This window comes from Gossypium arboreum, chromosome 12, assembly GCF_025698485.1.
Source record: "Gossypium arboreum isolate Shixiya-1 chromosome 12, ASM2569848v2, whole genome shotgun sequence".
In the NCBI taxonomy this organism is placed as follows: domain Eukaryota; kingdom Viridiplantae; phylum Streptophyta; class Magnoliopsida; order Malvales; family Malvaceae; genus Gossypium; species Gossypium arboreum.
Genome location: NC_069081.1, coordinates 65085515 through 65103612, shown reverse-complemented (window position 1 = coordinate 65103612; position 18098 = coordinate 65085515). Strand labels below are relative to the sequence as shown.

Below are 18098 nucleotides of genomic sequence, written 5' to 3'. Positions count from 1 at the left end.
TTGGTGGATCCATGGTCATCAAGCAAACATCCGATCCTCATATACTTCCTCCGTTCCATAATTCCCAACCCATATACAACCTAAACCGAATATCATGTGAATGCAGCAGGTATACAGGTAACATCCATAAATCTTACATTAAACACATAGGGGTATTTTAGTCATTTTTTACCCTAAGAGCATTTCAGTAATTTCTCTTTATTATGGGTTTATTACTTACCTTGGCCCGTTAACAAGTCCTCATTGGCTAAAGATGCACTAGGTAGGATTCCAAAGAAGAGAAGGTGAGTCATTAAGACCGCTTTAAGTACCAAGTTCTCCCTAGATCTAATCCTAGACATGCATATACCCATTGCCACACATTAACCTTATGAATCGTCCATGGTCGCAATTAATTAATTGTTTAAGTTTTATGTCTGATTGAATCGTTGCCAAAAACTAAGTTCACAATTCCTTGCTAAACACTAACAGATCCACACTTATTCATTTGGCCCCTTTAGGCCCAATCTCATTCATATGGCCCATCGGCCCTAATCACATTAATATGGCCCATTAGGCCCAATCACATTCATAGTCATGCAATCATATGATTTTTCATCACATAGTATCAAATTGCCAATTTTGCTTATTATGGGCCTTACAGCCTATTGAGCCTATTTGGCCCATTTGGCGAGGTTGGCCAATACATGGCCCAAGTCCATGGAATTGCTCATGGGGCCTCTGGTAACCTATCGGTTCCCCCCTTACGAGTGTTCGCGCACTCACATGACTAATGTAGCCAAACTTCCGGCTTTTCGGCATTTTAACTTTTTGACTTTTCGGGATTTGCCGGTCTAGTATGTGTGTGCAGTGTATGTAAACACCTTCAGATTTATATCAAGCTATCATAGGGTAGAAGTACACACCTTATCACCTGGAGTACTAAGTATCTGTAATTGCCCAAACCTATATTCAACATTATACTGCATTAGTCACATCCCATTAATTCAAAATAAATCCACTACTTATCGAAGAACAACCTATACTTGCCTTGACTAGATTGATCTGCTGTGCTTTACCTATGTCACTTGAAATCTGATGTAGTCCCCCTTCCGCATCCAGGTGAAAAGTCCCTAACAGCTGACACCTTACGTCAGTTAAACTTGGGAGCCTCAACCCCAACCTCTCTGCTAGAACCCTCTTTTTCCATCAACTAATACTTAGCCAGCGATCACACTCTTGAATGAGAGGGAGAAAGAGAAATAAATAGAGAAACCACAGGTTAACGAAAGTAATGGTATTGGAAAGGATAAAGAAAAATCGGCTTTTAAGAGTGTAGAAACGAAAGAACTTAAAAATATTTAACAAAACCCGAAAAAGATATAATTCACTTACCGATCGTGAGATTGCTTGCCAATAAGAAATCAACCCCTAAAGTGTATGAATCGGCTCCTAAATGAAAAAAAAAGCAACTGACTAAGTTAAAGAGGGAAGAGGTTGATTTGATTAAAATAGGGAAGAAAAGATCAAGAGTTTGGTTTAAAGGAAAGAAGAGATGAAGGATTTGAAAGTACTTAGGTATTTGCAAAAAAAAAAAAAAAAAAAAAAAAGAGTCAAAAGGTTGGAAGAAATTTCCCCTAAGAATATGCGACTGAAGTACACAAAAACAACAAATGCCCTTACTTGCCCATACGATTGATAAACCGTAATTTATACATATTTTTATCCCATGCTTATTACATTTATGGATGATTTCTCCTTAGATTTGGTGAATTCGATGCTTATAATTCTTTAATTTCATGTTTTATACTTAGGTGAGCGTAGGAGAGTAAAAAGAGCGAGAAACGGGCCAAAAACGGAGAAAATGGACCCACATGGGAAATCAACATGGCCTGGACTTCCTCACACGGGCGTGGAACACTGTCGTGTCCATTTAGTAGGATCAGAGCACGACTTACACGGGTAGACTACACGCCCGTGCCTATTGAACAGCCTAGACCACGGGCTGGAGTAATCACACATGGGCGTGTCACATGAGCGTGTCCCTACCGAGCACAAGTATAGTCCTATTTGGAAAAGGCCACTTTTGAGGGCTCTTAGGCATTCTAAAGCTTTTTTAAACATCGGAGGAGGCACTTAGAGAAGACACATGGAATAGGAGGCAAGGAATTACTCAAGGGAAGCCGATTGATCCATCTTATAAGCCGGATTCATCGTCAAGACTAAAGATCTCCCTTCAATTTCCATTCAGGGGTTTTGGGTTTTCTTTATGTTTTGTTATCTTTATTCTTTTGAGATGTTTTCTTTCTTAGTTATGAATCAAACCCCCTAAATACCTATGGGGAATGTAACTTAAGACAGATCTTGTTATTATTATCTGAATTGTATGATAAATATTTGACTTGTTCTTAATTATGTGTTTTTAATTCTTGTTTTAATATTATAGGATATTTATTCATGTTAATGCTTTTATTCAAAGGAGGAATAGACCCTGTCTAAGAGTAAATTTTTCATAATTAAGCGGAGTTGATTGCACGCCTAGAGATGGAGTGATAAGATTTTTCTGAATTAGGGTGAAACCTAATAAGGGGATCCATAGATCGAGTTAATGCAACACTAGAGCATTAATTAGAAAGAGATTTCAATTAATCAACCTAGGGTTAGACGTTATTAGTCTCGAGAGAGATAATAATATAACTTAGGGATTTCTACGAATCAAGTGAAATGAATAAATTGTCTAATTCAGAGTCAAATAAAAAGTGAAGTCTAGGTGGACATTTCCTTGGGTATTGTCTTAATCAATAGAGTTCTCCAAAAAGTTTTTCCTAATTTTCTCTTTGTGCACCCTTAGTTTTGTTAATTAGTTTAGATAAACAAATCCCTTAATTTTGAGGCTAGATAATAAAAAGAAAGTAATTAATGGTACTTTTGGTTCTTTGGGTTCGACAAACCGGTCTTGCGAAAGCTATACTACTGGTCGATAGGTACACTTGCCTTCATCGTGATAATAGTTAGTTTGAAGAACGATTAATTATAAATTTTTAAAACCTGTCGCAAATATCATGTATCAACGACACACGTATATATACTAAAAAATATAAACCTGCACTGCCCAATCGACTTAAACTCGTCAAGTTAAATTCCCTTCAATTTCTCCAATTTTATCACCATCATATCCATACTTAATTCTTATCCTTATCTCCACTGTAACCTTGATTTTAGCCAAAAATTGCAATCAAATTGCTTCCACTGAATGACAATCCTTCCTTGCGTTGCACAGCAAAATTGAATTCTCTTTTGCGTATAAAACCACTCAAACTCTAGCCCTCCAACTTCCCAACATGCTGCTGGCCACTACACCACCACCTATCTTGTGCTACCATTCGATCACAAATAACTATAAGGCTTATATGCCTAAGTCCTAGTTTCCTTAAATAATAAAAATTTAAAATTTGCCAGGCCTGGGAATCGAACCTACAACCTCTTAGATCCATAGCATGCTTCTCGCTACTGCCCCCTTGGCACTGTTGTGCCATATTTCCACCAAACATATTTATAAGGCCTAAACGCTAGCTTCCCTACTAATCTTATGCGCAATAAAATTTTTTTCCAAGGCCAGGGCTTGAACCCTGGACTTCCTGCTTCCTACCAACGCCTTTTGCCACTAGGCCAAGCGTTACCATGTGTCAGATTTTACCAGGCCTTATTAATAAGCCTTCCACCTAATGCTCAGGGTCTTCTAGAAAAAAAATGGAAAATTTTGCTAAAGCCCTGGATCGAACACAGGACTTTTTCCACACTACCAACCCTTCCTAAATCACTTAACAATTAAACTAAACATGCAATTATAAAACATTTAAACACATTTAAGTTATTAAAGCTGCCTTCTAACCGATCCCAAACTGAAGGCCCCATTACTTCTAGGCCCAAAATTCAGGGTGTTACAATTTACCCTTCCTAAAGAAATTTCGTCCTCGAAATTTCTAAATAACAGGGTAGCCGTGTATCAACTATCCCACTATGCTACCGCTACACACTTTGATCGTAATAATTTTAATATATATCCAGAACATCCACCTATCACAAACATTCTCAAACACACACAAAATATGTATCAAATTTAGATTCAAGTGTTTTAATTCCATCTGATACCTAAGGAAATCCTATTGAATATAAAAAATTAATAGCTTAAGACACATTGTAGTATAACAGTTTAACATAATTCAGTAGTAAGAGAACTTAGTTGGCTCGGCGTCGGAGACCCAGTATGCCACACAATAGAATCTTTCGAAACCACCTCAATATCATATGTAAACAATTTTTAAAGCCCAAAAAAAAAACCTATTTCATAGCCCGAGTTTTGAACTTGACTCTGATACCACTAAATGTAACACCCCAAACCCGACCTAGACGTTATGGCCTAACCGGGCATGTCACATTGAAGTGTTTTTTGAAAACCTTGTTTTCCTTGAAAAGCCTTCTTTAAAATAAAAACCTTGAGTAAAATCACAGCTTGTATTTGTTGCTTTCAAAGCGAGGTGTATTAAAAAAACTATTCATTCTTGTATGATAATAATTACTTTGTAAAATTTCTATTCAGTTGCGGAAGCTTTATTTAAAACAGATGATCTATGAAAACTTTTCATTTAAAAATTAAGTTGTAGAATCGTAGTATTCAAAGAAAAAAGGTTATGGTTTAGGAAAAACCATATCCTACTTCTAACAAATATAAGGCATAAAAATAGTAATAATCCTAATTTGAAATAATAACCAGAGGAAAGGCCTTATTACACCCCAAATAAATAATAATAATTTAAAATCAAAATATTAAGAATTACATAAAAGACTAAGTCTAAACATTTTGCTAGTTGGCCACCTCCGAGTCCTTCCATCCGTCGAACCGCCTACTGAGGATCACCTGAAAAATTTAAAAGGAGGGGCGGTGAGTTTCGAAAACTCAGTGTGTACAGCCTTTAATGGGTATAAAGCAATCATTAATCATTTTGGGCCTGAGCCCAATTCAATAACGTTGGCCTTTAGGCCTTAGCCCATAGCCTCAGTTGGGCCGAAGCCCACATCACAATAATATCACAATAATATCATACATGCAATGCTGTGCGACCTACCCCAATAATCCAACCGCTACACACCAACTCCGTCCCCTAGTACACATCATGTGGGGATATAAATATTGACCCACCCATCTGATCCACATCAAAGGTAGCCCGGTTGCGGTATAACCTTTTTTGCAGCAAGCTGCTAATCAAATATTGGGCTTAATAGCCATCGGTGTATCCACGGTTGTCAAGCAACCATGCGATCCTCATATACTTCCTCCATTCCATAATTCCAACCCATATGTAATCTAAACTGAATATCATATGAATGCAGTGGGTATACATGTAACATCCATAAATCTTACATTCAACACATAGGGGTATTTTAGTTATTTTTGCCCTTAGGGGCATTTCAGTAATTTCTCTTTATTATGGGTTTATTACTTACCTTGGCCCATTAACAAGTCCTCATTGGCTAAAGATGCACCAGGTAGGATTCCAGAGAAGAGGAGGTGAGTCATTAAGACCGCTTAAGTACCAAGCTCTTCCTCAATCCAATCCTAGACATGCATATACCCATTGCCACACCTTAACCTTATGACTTGTCCACGGTCGTAATTAATTAATTATTTAATTTTTATGTCTGATTGAGAAGTTACCAAAAGCTAGCTTCACAACCCCATACTAAACACTAACAGATCCACACTTATTCATTTGGCCCCTTTAGGCCCAATCTCATTTATATGGCCCATCGGCTCCAATCACATTCATATGGCCCATCAGGCTCAATCATATTCATAGTCATGCAATCATATGATTTTTTATCACATAGTATCAAATTGCCAATTTTTCCTATTATGGGCCCTACAGCCTATCAGGCCCACTTGTCCCATTCTGGCTCGATTGGCCAATACACGACCCAAGTCCATGGAATCGCTCATGGGGCCTCTGATAACCTATCGGTTCCCCCCTTACGAGCGTTCAAACACTCGCAAGACTAATGTAGCCAAACTTTCGGCTTTTCGACATTTCGGGATTTACCAGTCTACTGTGTGTGTGCAGTGTATGTACGCACCTTCGGCTTTATATCAAGCTATCATAGGGTAGAGTACACACCTTATCACCTGGAGTACTAAGTATTCATAATTGGCCGAACCTATATTCAACATTATACTCAATTAGTTACATCCCATTAATTGAAAATAAATCTACTACTTACCGAAGAACAACCTATGCTTGCCTTGACTAGATTGATTAGCTGCGATCTGCCCATGTAACTCAAAATCTGATGTAGTCCCCCTTCCGCATCCAGGTGGAAAGTCCCTAACGGCTGACACCTTACGTCGCTTAAACTTGGGAGCCTCTACCCCAACCTCTCTGCTAGAACCCCCTTTTTCCATCAACTAATACTTAGCCAGCGATCACACTCTTGAATGAAAGGGAGAAAGAGAAATAAATGGTGAAACCATAGGTTAACGAAAGTAATGGTATTGGAAAGGATAAAGAAAAATCGACTTTTAAGAGTGTACAAACAAAAGAACTTAGAAATATTTAACAAAAGCTGAAGAAGATCCAATTCACTTACCAATTGCGAGATCGCTTGCCAACAAGAAATCAACCCCCAAAATGTATGAATCAACTTCTAAATGAAAAGGAAGCAACCGGCTAAGTTAAAGAGGGAATAGGTTGTTTTTTATTAAAATAGGGAAGAAAAGATCAAGATTTTGGTTTAAATAAAAGAGGAGATTAAGGGTTTGAGATTACTCAGGTATTTGCAAAAAAAAAAATAAATAATAAAAGAGTCAAGAGGTTGGAAGAAATTTCCCCCAAGAATATGCAACTAAAGCACACAAAAAAACCAATTGCCTTACTTGACCATACGACACATGTATATATACTAAAAAAAAAAAAAAGAAACTTACACTCCCTAATTGACTTAAACTCGTCAAGTTAAATTCCCTTCAATTTCTCAAATTTTATCACCATCTTATCCACACTTAGTCCTTATCCTTATCTCCACCATAACCTTGATTTTAGCTAACAATTGCATTCAAATTGCTTCCACCGAATGTCAATCCTTCCTTGTGTTGCACAGCAAAATTGAATTCCCTTTTGCGCATGAAACCACTCGAACTCAAGCCCTCCAACTTCCCAACACGCTGCTGGCCACTGCACCGGCACCTATCTTGTGCTACCATTCGAGCACAATTAACTATAAGGCTTGGGATTCGAACCTGCAACCTCTCATATCCAAGCATGCTTCTCGCCACTACCCCCCAGGCACTCTTGTGCCATATTTCCATCAAACATATTTATCAGGCCTAAACGCTAGCTTCCCTACTAATCATATGCGCAATAAAACTTTTCGCCAAAGCCAGGACTTGAACCTGGACTTCCTACTTGCTACGAATGCCTTTTGCCACTAGGCCAAGCGTTACCTTGTGTTAGATTTTACCAGGCCTTATTAATAAGCCTTCCACCTAATGCTCAGGGTCTTTTAGAAAAAAAATGCAAAATTTTGCTAAAGCCCTAGATCGAACCCAGGACTTTTTCCACACTACCAATCCTTCCTAAATCACTTAACAATTAAACTAAACATGCAATTATTAAATATTTAAACACGTTTAAGTTATTAAAGCTGCCTTCTAACCGATCCCAAACTCAAGGCCCATTACTTCTAGGCCTAAAATTTAGGTTGTTACAAATATTGTCTCTACTTGCTGACTCATTCTCTTATCTGATCACAGTACTAATCCGTCAATCACGAAACTCTGTAATTTCATACTTGTAAGCTTGTTTAATCTAAGTAACATGGATTTCATTACAATACTTTACTGATGAGGGGGTGGGGATTGTAAAGCTTAAAATTTTAACTCTCGCGTAAACTTGCACATCACACATACTATTATGAATGGCCAGTTCATTACTAATTCCACATTCTCAAAACTCTCAAAACACCTAACAATCATTTACTTATGATCACCTTTTGTACTTAACACATAGCTCATACGCTCAATTAAATCATTAATTCACAATCAAAATATTTTCATACAGAATATACTCATATAATTATAACATTTCTCAATAGCAGAATATCATACACTCTGATTCATACCTTTTTGAGTTTTAACTCATCATAAATATATTTTCACTCCAATATTTTAGCACCATTTTTTTTACACTATTGGAATTAGCTCGGTTGGAAAAAAACATCTGTCGAATTAAAATAATTCTCGTCAGAATCGAGAGATATCACACTATCACAGGTTAAATATGGCATGTATAGCTAGACTCATATATGCTACATTAGTCCTAGAATTGACTAAACTGTAGCTCTGATACCAATAAATGTAACACTCCTAACCCGTATCTATCGTCGAAATAGGGTTACGAGGAATTACCGATCAATACACATCATTCACATGCATAACATATATATTTATGCGGTTGTATAAAAAAAATCCATCCAACAAATTTACATCGTCCTTTTTATGGCTCTACAAAGCCTTAAACATGCTTTAGAGGTGGTTCGGGACTAAACCGATTACACACAAAAACTCTTGGAACTTATAAATTTTTCATGAAATCAGGGGTCACATGCCAATGTGACTAGGCTGTGTGCCTCACACGACCATCAGACATGCCCATGGCATAGGCCGTCTGAAAATAGGGCATACATACTGACTTGTACCACACGGCCGACCACACACCCGTATGTCTGGCCCGTGTGCCTATTCGAAATGGTCACAAACGCCCATGTGGCAAAGCTGTCTGCCACACACGCCCATGTGTCTAGGCCGTGTAACTCACTGATTTGACTTTTAACTAAGTTTCAGGGGACACACAGCCGTGTACCAAGGCCGTGTGTCACACACGTTCGAGCTACATGCCCATGTGCTTATCCTGTGTGGATGAGAATAGGCTTGTTTCAAACCACATTTCTCACCCAAACTTAACCACCTGCAATAGGTCGTATGGAGCTAATATCATACACAAATAGGCAGCCAACCATACCAATTTCATGCACAAATCATGTCATTACATACCAATCATTTAATCTATTCATATATAACCATTTGGCTAATCAAAAACTTACCAAATCGACTTGATTTAATAGCAATAATTCACGTATATAATTTGACTTATGAATTCAACTAACTCCATGATAAACCGTAATGTATACATATTTTTATCCCATGCTTAGCATATTTATGGATGGTTTCTCCTTAGATTTGGTGAATTCGATGCTCCTAATTCTTTAATTTCATGTTTTATACTTAGGTGAGCATAGGAGAGCAAAAAGAGCGAGAAACGGGCCGAAAACAGAGAAAATGTACCCACATGGGAAATCAACACGGCCTAGACTTCCTCACATGGGTAAGCCACATGGTTGTGTCCATTTGGCAGGATCTAAGCACGACTTACATGGGTAGACTACACGCCCGTGCCTATTTAACAGCGTTGACCATGGGCTGGAGCAATCGCACACAGGCGTGTCACACGAGCGTGTCCCTATCAAGCCCAAGTATAGTCCTATTCGGAAAAGGCCACTTTTGAAAGCACTTAGGCATTCAAAAGCCTATTTAAACACCTGAGGAGGCACTTAGAATAGACACACGGAGTAGGAGGCAAGGAATTACTCAAGGGAAGCCGATTGATACATATCAGAAGCCAGATTCATTGTCAAGACTGAAGATCTCCCTTCAACTTCCATTCAGGGGTTTTAAGGTTTCTTTATATTTTGTTATCTTTATTTTTTTGAGATGTTTTTTTTCTCATAATTATGAACTAAACCCCCTAAATACCTAAGGGGAATGAAACCTAAGATAGATCTTGTTATTATTATCTAAATTGTATGATAAATATTTAGCTTGTTCTTAATTATGTGTCCTTAATTTTTGTTTTAAAATTCCAGGATATTGATTCAAGTTAATGCTCTTATTCAAAGGAGGAAAAGACTTGTCTAAGAGTAAATTTGTCGTAATTAAGCGGAGTTGATTGCACGCCTAGAGATAGGGTGATAAAATTTTGCCGGATTAGGGTGAAACCTAATAAAGGGATCCATAGATCGAGTTAATGCAACACTAGGGCGTTAATTAGAAAGAGATTTCAATTAATCAACCTAGGGTTAGACATTATTAGTCTTTAGAGAGATAATAATATAACTTAGGGATTTCTATGGATCAAGTGAAATGAAAAAATCGTTTGATTCAGAGTCAAATAACAAGTGAAGTCTAGGTGGATTTTTCCTTGGGTATTGTCTTAATCAATCGAGTTCTCCCAAAAGCTTTTCCTAATTTTGTTTCTGTGCACCCTTAGTTTAGTTAATTAGTTTAGATAAACAAATCTCCCAAAAGCTTTTCCTAATTTTCTTTCTGTGCACCTTTAGTTTAGTTAACTAGTTTAGATAAACAAATCCCTTAATTTTAGGCTAGATAATAAAAAGAAAGTAATTACTAGTACTCTTGGTTCCTTTGGGTTCGACAATCCGGTCTTGCTAAAGCTATACTGTAACACCCCAAACCCGTGACCGTCACCGGATTTGATCACGTGGTGTTACCGGGCTTACTTCCCTTATTTCTCTCTTGACAATAATTGATTTCAGTTCCAGGCAGGCTAGCTAACTGCGTCACTGTCACCTTAAAAATCATATCTAGAGTTCCAGAACTCGAAAATCAGTTCCGTAAATTTTCCCTGAAACTAGACTCATATATCCATCCCTGGATTTATTTCTAGAATTTTTGGTCGGGCCAATTGGTACAGTTTATTAGTTAAAGTCACCCATGTTACAGGGGTCGACTACACTGACCTTCGCGCGTTACAACTTGAATATCTCTCTGTACAGGGCTTCAATACTGGTGCCGTTTCTTTCTAAAGAAACTAGACTCAAAATGGAATCTGCACATATAAGGCATGACTTCTAATTCTTTCTGGATAATTTATAGTAAATTTTCAAAGTTGTGACAGGGGACCCAGAAACCGTTCTGGCCCTGTCTCACGAGAACTCTAATATCTCTCAGTATACTGCTCATATGGTCGTTTCGTTTCGTCCATATAAAAATAGATTCATCAAGGTTCAATTTCATAATTTATTCACTATTTAATTCTACTTCTACTATTATTAGTGATTTTTCAATCTCATCTCACTGCTGCTGTCAGCAACAGTTACTGCAGTAGACTATGCTAATTTCATGAATCTTTCCTTGGCCTTACTAATCATCCATCATACATGACACAATTTATGGCCACCTTATCAAAATTAAAGTTTCTAAGACTCCTGGCTATAGGTTCTAGCATCCCACTCGACGACCACATAGGCCATTTTCACATGGCTTAAAGTTTACAACCCACAATTCAACAAAACATAATAGCCTATACATGCCAATTGTTCTCCTAGTTCAACTAGGAAGACAATACCAAAAGGTTTCCAGCCGGTGTGATGACTTCAACGACGGTTCCGAGCACGCGACAATACGAGTCCAAGAGACCTAAAATGGGTGACAAGAAAACACCGAGTGAGTTTATAAATCAGTAAGTCATAAGCATTCATCAACCATCCATTAATAAAGTTTTCGCAACATCAAACAATAAACGAGGCTAGGTACTTCATCCATATCGAAACTATACCATAATTCCTCGGACCTTTCGGTTCAATCTCATACCAAGTCATACATCCACATTTCATATTCTATACAATAAGATATTTGAGGCATTTTTACACACCAACTCATTCGCACGACAATCATACAATTGCAATCATCACATAGATTTCAAGCTTACCAAGCTCAACCCCGAGCATGAACGTATTGCCTATTCGTCATGAGCTCAAGGTACTTACCCGATCCGCTGTCCGGATTAACTCGATAATGTCGCACACTCAGTGCCAATTGTAATACAAGAGCATATAGTGAATCCGCACACTTAGTGCTATATATTTTCAGCTCGCACACTTAGTGCTATATAATTTTCAGCTCGCACACTTAGTGCTATATATTTTCAGCTCGCACACTTAGTGCTATATAATCAAACTCGCACACTTAGTGCTGTACAATTTTAAACCCGCACACTTAGTGCCAATCTTGTCACCGTGTCCATTTATACCCTCACACTTAGTGCCGAGACCAATACCTTATGCATTTTGCTGCCTTTATACATTCAACAATGGCATCATTCCATACACATACATTTCCATTTACACATCAACTCATTTAAACACAATTGTGTATATATTATGATCATTTACATCAACACCAAATATATGCTTAATGACTTACCTTGTGTTGGGTAAAACAGTCCAAGTCGGCTACTCGATGACCTTCGTCTTTCCCTTGCTTGATTCTCCTTCTTTAACTCCTTGAGCTTAATCAATAAATCAACTAGTTTAACCATCTTGCTAAACATTCATAATTCAACTACACATGCATATGTATGCTTGTATATTCGGCAACCATTTTTTACTAATCACCCATTTGGTCGATTATACACATCACCAAATATGCACCAAAACTTGATTCAACATCGCTACATACTCACCCAATGGCCGAATATACTTGAAATTTTACAAACATTCTCCAACAATTTATTTTTTTAAACAAACACATTTATCATTTACTTCATAACCAAAACATCATGTGCAAACATATATCCACACATAGGTGCAAGGCCGAATTTTAAGGTGTCCATAACCATTCAAAACACAAATTTTTTTAATATCATGCAAGAAGCATAAACCATGCTCATGAGCATACCATGGCCGAATACCTCACACACCATGCCCCTTTTAAAATTTTTTGTCATGGTTAAACAAAGGACTCAATGCCCTACTCAAGAATACTAAAAAGAAATTTCAAGAGTAGTTAATCCATCATTACATGCATCAATAGCAAGCTTCACATTTAGCATGCAATAGTTTCAACACAATATCAACCTTGGCTAAATACCATTTTCATGGCATAACAAGGATTTGAACCATGGCTAACATGCACATCAAGTAAGCAACCAAAACAAGCATGAATCTCATGACACCACCTCAAACATACCTTAATATTGATGCAAGTATAGCCAAATCTCCTTCTAGTTCTCTTCTAAACCAAGCATGAAGCAAAAATCCTCCCCTTTTCCTTAGTATTTTCGGCCAAGAAGTGAAAATGGATGAACAAAATTTCTCCTTTCTTTTCCTCTACTCACGGCAACAAGGGGCATCCATGCTCATCTTTCTTTTTTTTTGTTCATTTTTAATGCTAATTTTTATTATATTCCTTCATACATAACTCACTAACCAAACATGTTGGAAACATGTTTTCCTTGCCCATCATACCCACCTTGGCGGCCACTATAGTCAAATTTGGGAAATTTGACATGCAAGGACAACATTTCCTAGTATGCATCAATAGGCCACTTCAACATTTGCCTATCTCATTTCTAAGTTTTCTCACACAAGTCCTTTCTAGTGAAATTCACCTTTATAACACTAAATCAAATCATCAAAAATGTCACACACAATTTAACACATATCATAGGCATCACAATAAATTTTAAATTATTTTTATGCCTCGGTTTTGTGGTCCCAAAACCACATCCCGTCTAGGGTCAATTTTGAGCTGTCACATATACTACTGTTCGATAGGTACACTTGCCTTCATCGTGATAATAGTTAGTTTCCAGAACAATTAATTTTAATTTTTTAAAACCTGTCGCGAATATCACGTATCAAGTTTTTGGCGCCGTTGTGGGGGAACTAAGATATTAGGAACACTCGATTTTTATTTCTTTAGCCACTTTACTTTATTTGCAATTTAAATTTTTATTTTCTTTTCTAATTTTTCTTTTATTCGCTCCTAGCTAGTTTTTATAGTTAGAAGAAACCCGTCGGGACCATTAGGGTTTGATAGGGAGATCGATCACACAGTTCACAAAAATCGAAGAGAAATAAGGCGAAGCTTACGATACACAGAGGAAGAGAAAGTGGACGATACTACAACCACAACCGAGGAGATGGCTGATAACCAGGAAAATCCGCTACCTCCTGCGATTGCCACTGATCCAGTAAATCAAAATCCTGCTCCACGTACTCTGTATGATTATGCTAAAACTTCTTTAACAGGAACTGAATCGAGCATAGCTAGGCCTGCTATTGCTGCGACTAATTTTGAACTGAAACCTAACACCATTCAAATGACCCAATGGTTTGTTCAATTTGATGGTTTGCAGGACAAGAACCCTAACGCTCATTTGGTGAATTTCTTAGAATTTTACAACACGTTTAAAATCAATGGCGTTTCTGATTATGCCATTCACCTTCAATTATTCCCTTTTTCATTGAGGAACAAAGCTAAACAGTGGTTGAACTCGTTACCACGAGGGCCAATCACTACTTGGGAACAAATAACCAAAATGTTTTTATTAAAATATTTTTCGCCGGGTAAAATGGTTATTATGTAATGATATCTATTCTTTTTTGCAGATCGATTTAGAAACACTCTACGGTGCATGGGAGAGATACAAGGACCTTTTGCGAAGATGCCCTCACCATGGGTTACCACTCTGGCTATAGGTTCAAACGTTTCATAATGGCCTGAATCCTTCGACTAGACAGATAATTGACGCAACTGCTGGTGGAACTATCAATAATAAGACACCTGAGGATGCTTATGAATTTATAGAAGAGATGCCACTAAATAATTATCAATGGAAAGTCATGAGGACAAAGCCAACAAAAACAACCGGCGTTTTTAACATTGATTTGGTCACCATGCTCTCTTTAGGTAGAACTTTTGAATAGAAAAATTGACGGTTTTCTTGGTTCTTCACAGGTTCACCCAGTAATGCAGTGCAAAGCGAGTGGAGGTGGATCAAGCAATTCAGAATACCCACCCTATGGCCACAACATGGAGAATGAGCAGTTAAATTACATGGGTAATAATCCTCGATCTCAAAATAATCCTGATAGTAATACTTACAATGCAGGTTGGAGGAACCACCCAAATTTCTCATGGGGAGGCCAAGGGAATCAGAGACCACCACCACCTCTAGGCTTCTAAAAACCACCCTACCAACAAGAGAAAAAACCAAACCTTGAGGAGATGCTAACAAAAATCGAGACAACACTTAAGAATCAACAAGTGTCGATCCAAAGGCTCAAAACTCAGATAGGACAGCTCGCTAAACTAATTTCTAAATGACCACAAGGTAGCCTACTGAGTAACACTGAATTTAACCCAAAGGACTCAACGCAATTACCATCCAATACAAGGAAGGGTTAGTGGAACCTAAACCAGAACTGAGGCAAGGAATTGTGGTAAGTAATAGCAAAGGTGAGGAAGACCACAGTGAACAAACACCAGTAAGTAAAGAGTACAGACCTCGTGTACCTTAGCCCAATGCGACAAAAAATGACCGCATAGATGAACAATTCGTTAAATTCCTTAAATTATTAAAGAAATTACATATTAACTTACCGTTTATTGAAGCTCTTTCACAGATGCCAAACGCAGTCAAATTCTTAAAGGAGCTTTTAACAAATAAGCGAAAGTTGGATGAAGCGTCGCATGTGGAGCTAAATGTGGTTTGCTCAGCCATACTACAAAATAAGCTGGCTAACAAATTAAAAGATCTATGGAGTTTTACGATTCCTTGTTTAATTGGTAGATTAGATGTTAATAATGATTTGGCTGATTTAAGGGCTAGTATCGATGTCATGCCTTATAAAATGTTTAAGCAACTAGGTATTGGGAAACCTAAACAAACTAGGATGAGTATCTAATTAGCCGATAAAACAATCAGATTTCCTAGGGCTATTATTAAAGATGTACTCGTTAAAATTAACAAATTTATATTCCCAGTTGATTTTGTTGTTCTATACATAGAAGAGGATAGTAACGTTCCTTTAATTTTAGGGAGGCTCTTTTTAGAACAATAATTGATGTTGGCACAGGTGAACTCACACTTCGTGTAGGAGACGAAACAATCACACTTCAAGCTCGTAATTTATAATAACACATCGAAAATTGAAAGTGGTGGTATAAATCATCCTACTAAAACTGACCATGTGGTGCAACCTACTTTGTAGGAAATAGGTTCAAAGAACATACGTGAGCCATGTTCAAGCAACAACAAATGACTATCTATGAAGAACGAGGGCTACAAATTTAGGAGCTAGATGAATGGTGCCACGCCATGGCAAGCTAATTTTTTCCCCAAATCAACTTAAAGTTGGAGTCAAAGTGCTATTAGACGCAGCAGACCCTCGTATTACCACTTTTGAACCGAATGAAGAAATCCCTCTTACTGTACTTCATATTTGTCCATTACGGTACAGTCAAGGTAATCTATCCAAAATTCGGCAAGTTCAAAGTAAATAGTACTCGCCTTAACCCTTATGTTGATAAAACTGATAGTAGGGATGAGGAGTGTAAACTCCTCGAACCACCATGACGACGTAACAAGAGAGGTAAGATGAGCTTAGATTATAAATAAGCGCTTCTCGGGAGGCAACCCGAGCACTAACATTATTGATTTCTTTAAAAATTTAGTTTTTAACATCTATTCACTAACTGAGTCCTTGAAACACAGGTTTTCTAATCCACACAGCCAGGCACACGAGCATGCCTTTAGCCGTGCTCACACCAAACAGGGCAAAATTTTTCCCCAACACGAGATGCGATAAGCTGCCACGGCCGTGCGATTTGGCTGTTGGTGAGTCTGTCAAAACAACACGGGCGTGCGACACGCCCATGTCTAGAAACCATGGTTGAAACTGAAAATTTAGCACGGGCGTGCGACACGGCCGTGCCTACCACCCGTGCTTAAGACTGATAAAATAACATGGGCGTGCACCTATACACACGAGCATGGGAGAAGTGAACAAAGTAGAACACAGCCATGCGACACGACCGTGTGCATCGATACACCCAAAGAACACGAGCGTGTGATGAATTTCAGATGAGCCCAAATAAAAAATCGCGAAATGCACAGGCTAAAATGAGGGCACACAGGCGTGCCCCACGACCGTGTGCCCCAAAATCTATATAAACCCCTTACTATTCATCACCCCCTTCCTTAAAATCCCTAACCCTAGCTGCTGCAACTTCACACGTCCTACCTGCCATGCCTATGCACTGACCACAGCATCACCTTCGACGACCCAAAGCTCTTCCCTCTTGCGTTTGTTTACTATTTCCTCTCATGGCTGGCCTTAACAATTATATGCCCGTGCTTAGGCATACAGACTACCACACGAGGAAGCACAGTCCTGTGAAGCGTCAACGGTCACTTATTTCGAATTTTGTCAAACTACGATTTAGGACAGTGTTTTTACACACCTTGATTACGAAAGTGCGTGACTAGTCGTTGAGTACTCCAACCTACTTCAATTAGAAGCTTCAGTTAAACGCCTACGAATCGAATTGAAAAGAACCCTAATCAAAACACTTGTTAAAGAGATTACCTATCAGTCCCCTTGATCGATCACACTAAAACCATTGCAAAAGATTGCTTACAACCCTTAAAGATTACCTGCATTCCAACCAAAACTTTTTAAATATTACCATACATGCAAGCAATTTGAACCCAATGTATAGTAGCTTACCGAAAGCATAAACTACGAATAGGAGACAGAAGTATTCAGCCAACCCCAAAAGCCCACACTTAACCCGAGGCACAAAATGTAACAATCGCACTCCTAGTAGAAATCGACAAAGAAAAAAAGATATTAGATGGAAAACTATTAATACGACAAAAAGAGAAAAAGAGAGAGAATAACCGAATGGTTGTAGTTACCACCAACAATGACAGAGAGCAATGAAGAATCGGCACAGTGAGGGTGAAAGAAAGAGTAGAGGCAAAGAGGAGAAGAAATATTCAGCAAAGGTACGAAGGTGCAAGGAGAAGGAAATGTTGAAACCCAAAAGAGTTGAAAAGGGGGAAGAAAATGGTATTCGGCTAAAGAGGGAATCGATTGAGTGAGAGGGAGAGAAGAAAGAATCGGTCAAGAACTAGGAGCTAAAAATTGAAAGAATTTGAGAGAGGGGAAGGAAGCATTCGGCCAAAGAGAGAAGGGAAGAG

The 18098-nt window shown here is 38.1% G+C and overlaps 1 non-coding gene across 1 annotated transcript; it reads right to left on the bottom strand.

Moving 5' to 3' along the window:
• Positions 1-14465: 14465 nt before the first annotated feature.
• Positions 14466-14573, bottom strand: LOC128285859 (small nucleolar RNA R71). The gene has a single exon (XR_008276406.1). It is a non-coding gene; the product is annotated as a small nucleolar RNA R71 (small nucleolar RNA).
• Positions 14574-18098: the final 3525 nt, after the last annotated feature.